At 28.8% G+C, this 10,836-nt stretch overlaps 1 long non-coding RNA gene across 3 annotated transcripts; it reads left to right on the top strand.

Moving 5' to 3' along the window:
- Positions 1 to 10,736, top strand: LOC127142300 (uncharacterized). 3 transcript variants are annotated; one of them, XR_007812834.1, is made up of 5 exons: positions 1 to 165; positions 600 to 2,174; positions 3,445 to 3,659; positions 4,804 to 6,073; positions 9,473 to 10,736. It is a non-coding gene; the product is annotated as an uncharacterized LOC127142300 (long non-coding RNA). The 3 variants fall into 3 exon arrangements; XR_007812832.1 differs by having other exon boundaries at positions 1 to 2,174; XR_007812833.1 differs by lacking the exon at positions 3,445 to 3,659 and having other exon boundaries at positions 1 to 2,174.
- The last annotated feature ends 100 nt before the right edge of the window (positions 10,737 to 10,836 follow it).

Genomic DNA, 10,836 nt, shown 5'->3' with positions numbered 1-10,836 from the left:
TATGGTGTCAAAAAATGTCATGATATAGTATGGTGTCAAAAAACAAAAATTTATCATAGTATAGTAAGGAGTCAAAAAATGTCAAAACATCATAATTTCGTACAGTGTAAAAAATGGTGAAAAAAATGTTCTAGTACAGTATGGTGTCAACAAGCGCAAAAAAAGGTCATAGTATAGTATGGCGTCAAAACGTTTCAAAAAATGACATAGTATAGTATGGTGTCAAAAAATGTCATGATATAGTATGGTGTCAAAAAACATAAAAATTTGTAATAGTATAGTAAGGAGTCAAAAAATGTCAAAACATCATAATTTCGTACAGTGTAAAAAATGGTGAAAAAAATGTTCTAGTATAGTATGGTGTCAAAAAGCGCAAAAAAAGGTCATAGTATAGTATGGCGTCAAAACGTTTCAAAAAATGACATAGTATAGTATGGTGTCAAAAAATGTCATGATATAGTATGGCGTCAAAAAACATAAAAATTTGTAATAGTATAGTAAGGAGTCAAAAAATGTCAAAACGTCTTAATTTAGTACAGTGTAAAAAATGGTGAAAAAAATGTTCTAGTATAGTATGGTGTCAAAAAGCGCAAAAAAAGGTCATAGTATAGTATGGCGTCAAAACGTTTCAAAAAATGACATAGTATAGTATGGTGTCAAAAAATGTCATGATATAGTATGGTGTCAAAAAACAAAAATTTATCATAGTATAGTAAGGAGTCAAAAAATGTCAAAACATCATAATTTCGTACAGTGTAAAAAATGGTGAAAAAAATGTTCTAGTACAGTATGGTGTCAACAAGCGCAAAAAAAGGTCATAGTATAGTATGGCGTCAAAACGTTTCAAAAAATGACATAGTATAGTATGGTGTCAAAAAATGTCATGATATAGTATGGTGTCAAAAAACATAAAAATTTGTAATAGTATAGTAAGGAGTCAAAAAATGTCAAAACGTCTTAATTTAGTACAGTGTAAAAAATGGTGAAAAAAATGTTCTAGTATAGTATGGTGTCAAAAAGCGCAAAAAAAAGGTCATAGTATAGTATGGCGTCAAAAAATGTATTAGTATAGTAAGGAGTCAAAATATATCAAAAAATGACAATACAGTATGGCGTCAAAAATGGTCAAAAAATGTCATAGTATAATGTCAAAAAACATAAAAATTTGTCATAGTATAGTAAGGAGTCAAAAAATGTCAAAACGTCATAATTTCGTACAGTGTAAAAAATGGTGAAAAAAATGTTCTAGTATAGTATGGTGTCAAAAAGCGCAAAAAAAGGTCATAGTATAGTATGGCGTCAAAACGTTTCAAAAAATGACATAGTATAGTATGGTGTCAAAAAATGTCATGATATAGTATGGCGTCAAAAAACAAAAATTTGTAATAGTATAGTAAGGAGTCAAAAAATGTCAAAACGTCATAATTTAGTACAGTGTAAAAAATGGTGAAAAAAATGTTCTAGTATAGTATGGTGTCAAAAAGCGCAAAAAAAAGGTCATAGTATAGTATGGCGTCAAAAAATGTATTAGTATAGTAAGGAGTCAAAATATATCAAAAAATGACAATACAGTATGGCGTCAAAAATGGTCAAAAAATGTCATAGTATAATGTCAAAAAACATAAAAATTTGTCATAGTATAGTAAGGAGTCAAAAAATGTCAAAACGTCATAATTTCGTACAGTGTAAAAAATGGTGAAAAAAATGTTCTAGTATAGTATGGTGTCAAAAAGCGCAAAAAAAGGTCATAGTATAGTATGGCGTCAAAACGTTTCAAAAAATGACATAGTATAGTATGGTGTCAAAAAATGTCATGATATAGTATGGCGTCAAAAAACAAAAATTTGTAATAGTATAGTAAGGAGTCAAAAAATGTCAAAACGTCATAATTTAGTACAGTGTAAAAAATGGTGAAAAAAATGTTCTAGTATAGTATGGTGTCAAAAAGCGCAAAAAAAGGTCATAGTATAGTATGGCGTCAAAACGTTTCAAAAAATGACATAGTATAGTATGGTGTCAAAAAATGTCATGATATAGTATGGTGTCAAAAAACAAAAATTTATCATAGTATAGTAAGGAGTCAAAAAATGTCAAAACATCATAATTTCGTACAGTGTAAAAAATGGTGAAAAAAATGTTCTAGTACAGTATGGTGTCAACAAGCGCAAAAAAAGGTCATAGTATAGTATGGCGTCAAAACGTTTCAAAAAATGACATAGTATAGTATGGTGTCAAAAAATGTCATGATATAGTATGGTGTCAAAAAACATAAAAATTTGTAATAGTATAGTAAGGAGTCAAAAAATGTCAAAACATCATAATTTCGTACAGTGTAAAAAATGGTGAAAAAAATGTTCTAGTATAGTATGGTGTCAAAAAGCGCAAAAAAAGGTCATAGTATAGTATGGCGTCAAAACGTTTCAAAAAATGACATAGTATAGTATGGTGTCAAAAAATGTCATGATATAGTATGGCGTCAAAAAACATAAAAATTTGTAATAGTATAGTAAGGAGTCAAAAAATGTCAAAACGTCTTAATTTAGTACAGTGTAAAAAATGGTGAAAAAAATGTTTATTATAGTATGGTGTCAAAAAGCGCAAAAAAAGGTCATAGTATAGTATGGCGTCAAAACGTTTCAAAAAATGACATAGTATAGTATGGTGTCAAAAAATGTCATGATATAGTATGGCGTCAAAAAACATAAAAAATTGTAATAGTATAGTAAGGAGTCAAAAAATGTCAAAACGTCTTAATTTAGTACAGTGTAAAAAATGGTGAAAAAAATGTTCTAGTATAGTATGGTGTCAAAAAGCGCAAAAAAAGGTCATAGTATAGTATGGCGTCAAAACGTTTCAAAAAATGACATAGTATAGTATGGTGTCAAAAAACAAAAATTTATCATAGTATAGTAAGGAGTCAAAAAATGTCAAAACATCATAATTTCGTACAGTGTAAAAAATGGTGAAAAAAATGTTCTAGTACAGTATGGTGTCAACAAGCGCAAAAAAAGGTCATAGTATAGTATGGCGTCAAAACGTTTCAAAAAATGACATAGTATAGTATGGTGTCAAAAAATGTCATGATATAGTATGGTGTCAAAAAACATAAAAATTTGTAATAGTATAGTAAGGAGTCAAAAAATGTCAAAACATCATAATTTCGTACAGTGTAAAAAATGGTGAAAAAAATGTTCTAGTATAGTATGGTGTCAAAAAGCGCAAAAAAAGGTCATAGTATAGTATGGCGTCAAAACGTTTCAAAAAATGACATAGTATAGTATGGTGTCAAAAATGTCATGATATAGTATGGCGTCAAAAAACATAAAAATTTGTAATAGTATAGTAAGGAGTCAAAAAATGTCAAAACGTCTTAATTTAGTACAGTGTAAAAAATGGTGAAAAAAATGTTCTAGTATAGTATGGTGTCAAAAAGCGCAAAAAAAGGTCATAGTATAGTATGGCGTCAAAACGTTTCAAAAAATGACATAGTATAGTATGGTGTCAAAAAATGTCATGATATAGTATGGTGTCAAAAAACAAAAATTTATCATAGTATAGTAAGGAGTCAAAAAATGTCAAAACATCATAATTTCGTACAGTGTAAAAAATGGTGAAAAAAATGTTCTAGTACAGTATGGTGTCAACAAGCGCAAAAAAAGGTCATAGTATAGTATGGCGTCAAAACGTTTCAAAAAATGACATAGTATAGTATGGTGTCAAAAAATGTCATGATATAGTATGGTGTCAAAAAACATAAAAATTTGTAATAGTATAGTAAGGAGTCAAAAATGTCAAAACGTCTTAATTTAGTACAGTGTAAAAAATGGTGAAAAAAATGTTCTAGTATAGTATGGTGTCAAAAAGCGCAAAAAAAAGGTCATAGTATAGTATGGCGTCAAAAAATGTATTAGTATAGTAAGGAGTCAAAATATATCAAAAAATGACAATACAGTATGGCGTCAAAAATGGTCAAAAAATGTCATAGTATAATGTCAAAAAACATAAAAATTTGTCATAGTATAGTAAGGAGTCAAAAAAATGTCAAAACGTCATAATTTCGTACAGTGTAAAAAATGGTGAAAAAAATGTTCTAGTATAGTATGGTGTCAAAAAGCGCAAAAAAAGGTCATAGTATAGTATGGCGTCAAAACGTTTCAAAAAATGACATAGTATAGTATGGTGTCAAAAAATGTCATGATATAGTATGGCGTCAAAAAACAAAAATTTGTAATAGTATAGTAAGGAGTCAAAAAATGTCAAAACGTCATAATTTAGTACAGTGTAAAAAATGGTGAAAAAAATGTTCTAGTATAGTATGGTGTCAAAAAGCGCAAAAAAAAGGTCATAGTATAGTATGGCGTCAAAAAATGTATTAGTATAGTAAGGAGTCAAAATATATCAAAAAATGACAATACAGTATGGCGTCAAAAATGGTCAAAAAATGTCATAGTATAATGTCAAAAAACATAAAAATTTGTCATAGTATAGTAAGGAGTCAAAAAATGTCAAAACGTCATAATTTCGTACAGTGTAAAAAATGGTGAAAAAAATGTTCTAGTATAGTATGGTGTCAAAAAGCGCAAAAAAAGGTCATAGTATAGTATGGCGTCAAAACGTTTCAAAAATGACATAGTATAGTATGGTGTCAAAAAATGTCATGATATAGTATGGCGTCAAAAAACAAAAATTTGTAATAGTATAGTAAGGAGTCAAAAAATGTCAAAACGTCATAATTTAGTACAGTGTAAAAAATGGTGAAAAAAATGTTCTAGTATAGTATGGTGTCAAAAAGCGCAAAAAAAGGTCATAGTATAGTATGGCGTCAAAACGTTTCAAAAAATGACATAGTATAGTATGGTGTCAAAAAATGTCATGATATAGTATGGTGTCAAAAAACAAAAATTTATCATAGTATAGTAAGGAGTCAAAAAATGTCAAAACATCATAATTTCGTACAGTGTAAAAAATGGTGAAAAAAATGTTCTAGTACAGTATGGTGTCAACAAGCGCAAAAAAAGGTCATAGTATAGTATGGCGTCAAAACGTTTCAAAAAATGACATAGTATAGTATGGTGTCAAAAAATGTCATGATATAGTATGGTGTCAAAAAACATAAAAATTTGTAATAGTATAGTAAGGAGTCAAAAAATGTCAAAACATCATAATTTCGTACAGTGTAAAAAATGGTGAAAAAAATGTTCTAGTATAGTATGGTGTCAAAAAGCGCAAAAAAAGGTCATAGTATAGTATGGCGTCAAAACGTTTCAAAAAATGACATAGTATAGTATGGTGTCAAAAAATGTCATGATATAGTATGGCGTCAAAAAACATAAAAATTTGTAATAGTATAGTAAGGAGTCAAAAAATGTCAAAACGTCTTAATTTAGTACAGTGTAAAAAATGGTGAAAAAAATGTTTATTATAGTATGGTGTCAAAAAGCGCAAAAAAAGGTCATAGTATAGTATGGCGTCAAAACGTTTCAAAAAATGACATAGTATAGTATGGTGTCAAAAAATGTCATGATATAGTATGGCGTCAAAAAACATAAAAAATTGTAATAGTATAGTAAGGAGTCAAAAAATGTCAAAACGTCTTAATTTAGTACAGTGTAAAAAATGGTGAAAAAAATGTTCTAGTATAGTATGGTGTCAAAAAGCGCAAAAAAAGGTCATAGTATAGTATGGCGTCAAAACGTTTCAAAAAATGACATAGTATAGTATGGTGTCAAAAAACAAAAATTTATCATAGTATAGTAAGGAGTCAAAAAATGTCAAAACATCATAATTTCGTACAGTGTAAAAAATGGTGAAAAAAATGTTCTAGTACAGTATGGTGTCAACAAGCGCAAAAAAAGGTCATAGTATAGTATGGCGTCAAAACGTTTCAAAAAATGACATAGTATAGTATGGTGTCAAAAAATGTCATGATATAGTATGGTGTCAAAAAACATAAAAATTTGTAATAGTATAGTAAGGAGTCAAAAAATGTCAAAACGTCTTAATTTAGTACAGTGTAAAAAATGGTGAAAAAAATGTTCTAGTATAGTATGGTGTCAAAAAGCGCAAAAAAAAGGTCATAGTATAGTATGGCGTCAAAAAATGTATTAGTATAGTAAGGAGTCAAAATATATCAAAAAATGACAATACAGTATGGCGTCAAAAATGGTCAAAAAAATGTCATAGTATGGTGTCAAAAAACATAAAAATTTGTCATAGTATAGTAAGGAGTCAAAAAATGTCAAAACGTCATAATTTCGTACAGTGTAAAAAATGGTGAAAAAAATGTTCTAGTATAGTATGGTGTCAAAAAGCGCAAAAAAAGGTCATAGTATAGTATGGCGTCAAAACGTTTCAAAAAATGACATAGTATAGTATGGTGTCAAAAAATGTCATGATATAGTATGGCGTCAAAAAACAAAAATTTGTAATAGTATAGTAAGGAGTCAAAAAATGTCAAAACGTCATAATTTAGTACAGTGTAAAAAATGGTGAAAAAAATGTTCTAGTATAGTATGGTGTCAAAAAGCGCAAAAAAAGGTCATAGTATAGTATGGCGTCAAAACGTTTCAAAAAATGACATAGTATAGTATGGTGTCAAAAAATGTCATGATATAGTATGGTGTCAAAAAACAAAAATTTATCATAGTATAGTAAGGAGTCAAAAAATGTCAAAACATCATAATTTCGTACAGTGTAAAAAATGGTGAAAAAAATGTTCTAGTACAGTATGGTGTCAACAAGCGCAAAAAAAGGTCATAGTATAGTATGGCGTCAAAACGTTTCAAAAAATGACATAGTATAGTATGGTGTCAAAAAATGTCATGATATAGTATGGTGTCAAAAAACATAAAAATTTGTAATAGTATAGTAAGGAGTCAAAAAATGTCAAAACATCATAATTTCGTACAGTGTAAAAAATGGTGAAAAAAATGTTCTAGTATAGTATGGTGTCAAAAAGCGCAAAAAAAGGTCATAGTATAGTATGGCGTCAAAACGTTTCAAAAAATGACATAGTATAGTATGGTGTCAAAAAATGTCATGATATAGTATGGCGTCAAAAAACATAAAAATTTGTAATAGTATAGTAAGGAGTCAAAAAATGTCAAAACGTCTTAATTTAGTACAGTGTAAAAAATGGTGAAAAAAATGTTCTAGTATAGTATGGTGTCAAAAAGCGCAAAAAAAGGTCATAGTATAGTATGGCGTCAAAACATTTCAAAAAATGACATAGTATAGTATGGTGTCAAAAAACAAAAATTTATCATAGTATAGTAAGGAGTCAAAAAATGTCAAAACATCATAATTTCGTACAGTGTAAAAAATGGTGAAAAAAATGTTCTAGTACAGTATGGTGTCAACAAGCGCAAAAAAAGGTCATAGTATAGTATGGCGTCAAAACGTTTCAAAAAATGACATAGTATAGTATGGTGTCAAAAAATGTCATGATATAGTATGGTGTCAAAAAACATAAAAATTTGTAATAGTATAGTAAGGAGTCAAAAAATGTCAAAACGTCTTAATTTAGTACAGTGTAAAAAATGGTGAAAAAAATGTTCTAGTATAGTATGGTGTCAAAAAGCGCAAAAAAAAGGTCATAGTATAGTATGGCGTCAAAAAATGTATTAGTATAGTAAGGAGTCAAAATATATCAAAAAATGACAATACAGTATGGCGTCAAAAATGGTCAAAAAAATGTCATAGTATGGTGTCAAAAAACATAAAAATTTGTCATAGTATAGTAAGGAGTCAAAAAATGTCAAAACGTCATAATTTCGTACAGTGTAAAAAATGGTGAAAAAAATGTTCTAGTATAGTATGGTGTCAAAAAGCGCAAAAAAAGGTCATAGTATAGTATGGCGTCAAAACGTTTCAAAAAATGACATAGTATAGTATGGTGTCAAAAAATGTCATGATATAGTATGGCGTCAAAAAACAAAAATTTGTAATAGTATAGTAAGGAGTCAAAAAATGTCAAAACGTCATAATTTAGTACAGTGTAAAAAATGGTGAAAAAAATGTTCTAGTATAGTATGGTGTCAAAAAGCGCAAAAAAAGGTCATAGTATAGTATGGCGTCAAAATGTTTCAAAAAATGACATAGTATAGTATGGTGTCAAAAAATGTCATGATATAGTATGGTGTCAAAAAACAAAAATTTATCATAGTATAGTAAGGAGTCAAAAAATGTCAAAACATCATAATTTCGTACAGTGTAAAAAATGGTGAAAAAAATGTTCTAGTACAGTATGGTGTCAACAAGCGCAAAAAAAGGTCATAGTATAGTATGGCGTCAAAACGTTTCAAAAAATGACATAGTATAGTATGGTGTCAAAAAATGTCATGATATAGTATGGTGTCAAAAAACATAAAAATTTGTAATAGTATAGTAAGGAGTCAAAAAATGTCAAAACATCATAATTTCGTACAGTGTAAAAAATGGTGAAAAAAATGTTCTAGTATAGTATGGTGTCAAAAAGCGCAAAAAAAGGTCATAGTATAGTATGGCGTCAAAACGTTTCAAAAAATGACATAGTATAGTATGGTGTCAAAAAATGTCATGATATAGTATGGCGTCAAAAAACATAAAAATTTGTAATAGTATAGTAAGGAGTCAAAAAATGTCAAAACGTCTTAATTTAGTACAGTGTAAAAAATGGTGAAAAAAATGTTTATTATAGTATGGTGTCAAAAAGCGCAAAAAAAAGTCATAGTATAGTATGACGTCAAAAAATGTCAAAACGTCATAATTTAGCACAGTGTAAAAAATGGTGAAAAAAATGTTCTAGTACAGTATGGTGTCAAAAAGCGCAAAAAAAGGTCATAGCATAGTATGGCGTCAAAAAATGTATTTAGTATAGTAAGGAGTCAAAATATATCAAAAAATGACAATACAGTATGACGTCAAAAATGGTCAAAAAAATGTCATAGTATGGTGTCAAAAAACATAAAAATTTATCATAGTATAGTAAGGAGTCAAAAAATGTCAAAACATCATAATTTCGTACAGTGTAAAAAATGGTGAAAAAAATGTTCTAGTATAGTATGGTGTCAAAAAGCGCAAAAAAAGGTCATAGTATAGTATGGCGTCAAAACGTTTCAAAAAATGACATAGTATAGTATGGTGTCAAAAAATGTCATGATATAGTATGGCGTCAAAAAACATAAAAATTTGTAATAGTATAGTAAGGAGTCAAAAAATGTCAAAACGTCTTAATTTAGTACAGTGTAAAAAATGGTGAAAAAAATGTTCTAGTATAGTATGGTGTCAAAAAGCGCAAAAAAAGGTCATAGTATAGTATGGCGTCAAAACGTTTCAAAATATGACATAGTATAGTATGGTGTCAAAAAATATAAAAATTTGTAATAGTATAGTAAGGAGTCAAAAAATGTCAAAACGTCTTAATTTAGTACAGTGTAAAAAATGGTGAAAAAAATGTTTATTATAGTATGGTGTCAAAAAGCGCAAAAAAAAGTCATAGTATAGTATGACGTCAAAAAATGTCAAAACGTCATAATTTAGTACAGTGTAAAAAATGGTGAAAAAAATGTTCTAGTATAGTATGGTGTCAAAAAGCGCAAAAAAAGGTCATAGTATAGTATGGCGTCAAAACGTTTCAAAATATGACATAGTATAGTATGGTGTCAAAAAATATAAAAATTTGTAATAGTATAGTAAGGAGTCAAAAAATGTCAAAACGTCTTAATTTAGTACAGTGTAAAAAATGGTGAAAAAAATGTTTATTATAGTATGGTGTCAAAAAGCGCAAAAAAAAGTCATAGTATAGTATGACGTCAAAAAATGTCAAAACGTCATAATTTAGTACAGTGTAAAAAATGGTGAAAAAAATGTTCTAGTACAGTATGGTGTCAAAAAGCGCAAAAAAAGGTCATAGTATAGTATGGCGTCAAAACGTTTCAAAAAATGACATAGTATAGTATGGTGTCAAAAAATGTCATGATATAGTATGGCGTCAAAAAACATAAAAATTTGTAATAGTATAGTAAGGAGTCAAAAAATGTCAAAACGTCTTAATTTAGTACAGTGTAAAAAATGGTGAAAAAAATGTTTATTATAGTATGGTGTCAAAAAGCAGAAAAAAAATATTGTATACTATGGCGGCTAAACATGTCAAAACATCATAGTTTAGTATGGCATTAACAAAAATGTCACAGTATAGCAAGGTGTCAAAAAACTTTAAAAAATATCATAGTATTAGTAAGGCAGCACAAAACATCAAAAAATATCACATCCAAAGGCATTTTCTTAGTCACATGGAAGCTACTAATGTAACTGGTTTTAGTTTACCTTACCTTGTGTATCACAAATTGTATCAGGATAGGATGTAACTTTGCTAATGTATGTATTGACTTCAGCTTTGTTGTTGTTTATGTTTACAGTCAGGTTAATGATTAATGTTACCATGTTTGCACATGACTTTGCATGCAACAGAAGAATATCCACCCTTTGACCTGCCACCTTCTGACTTGGCCTTCAAGGAACACTCCTTTGTTAATCTAACCCATGTGCCATGAAGTCAATCCTAGAGGCCATCTTCTTTTTCAGCCATCTTAGTTTTAAATCCTTTGTTGTAAGCCATGCAGTTTAAGACAATGGAACTGCCTTAAAGCAGCCATCTTATTTTTGTTTTCCACAGACACACACACACACACACACCTCTACCCAGTGTTTGTAGATCAGGTTATATTTTGTGTTTGTCATGTCACTTTGGTATTTGTTCAAATAAATACTTCTGAACACTGAATATTTTGCTGTGCTCTGTTTAATGTCATATGAAGGTGAATATTTTTAGCTAAAGGCCACCAGATTTTAGGGTTT

This window comes from Lates calcarifer, linkage group LG3, assembly GCF_001640805.2.
Source record: "Lates calcarifer isolate ASB-BC8 linkage group LG3, TLL_Latcal_v3, whole genome shotgun sequence".
In the NCBI taxonomy this organism is placed as follows: Eukaryota; Metazoa; Chordata; class Actinopteri; family Centropomidae; genus Lates; species Lates calcarifer.
The sequence above is the reverse complement of the archived record's forward strand: the minus strand, read 5'-3'. Positions and strand labels throughout refer to the sequence as shown.